Raw genomic sequence first — 686 nt, 5'->3', positions numbered from 1 at the left:
TGTTATTGTTCTTGATTTTGTTTGTCTGTTTGTTTATTAAACAATAAAAAGATGAAAAAAAAAAAATTCTGCACTTTTGTATACATTTTTTAAACGTGAAACTAATTTTAAAAAGTAGGCCTACACATAATGTTAATTGAAATTATGATATACTATGTATAATATATATGAATGAATGAATGAAAGACTTTATTTCGAACATAAAAATAAATAAAAACAGATACAAAATAATAACAAACAAAACAAGAGTAATAGTGTCCGAAAAGGAGTAGGTAGAAGTAAAACATATATTTCCCTACCCCTTTCTCACTTCTCCTCTAATAACTCATATATCATAGAATGATAATATAATATAATATATAAACTATCCCAGATTTCCCAGATATATAATTTACTCACTAAGGCCTATGAGACTCACCATTTTCCTTTAATTAGTTATTATTAATTTTGTTTAATCATCAGATTTTGCTGAACATCAATCTCAATCTGATCAAATGCCCAAAAACAATACCATTATGTCATTCCTTTGTTGGAAAAAAAGTTTGTGTCTATTGTTAGTATATGCCCACACAACCAGATGGAAATGAATAATTTGGAACGTGACGTCAGAGGTGGGATCGCCTTAGAATGGGGGACTTCGTGTCCGCTCGGCTCTCCCCTCTCTCTCTTCGGCTGTTTCCGGACGC

This window comes from Sebastes fasciatus, chromosome 23, assembly GCF_043250625.1.
Source record: "Sebastes fasciatus isolate fSebFas1 chromosome 23, fSebFas1.pri, whole genome shotgun sequence".
Taxonomy (NCBI): domain Eukaryota; kingdom Metazoa; phylum Chordata; class Actinopteri; order Perciformes; family Sebastidae; genus Sebastes; species Sebastes fasciatus.
Note: the sequence above shows the minus strand (reverse complement) of the source record.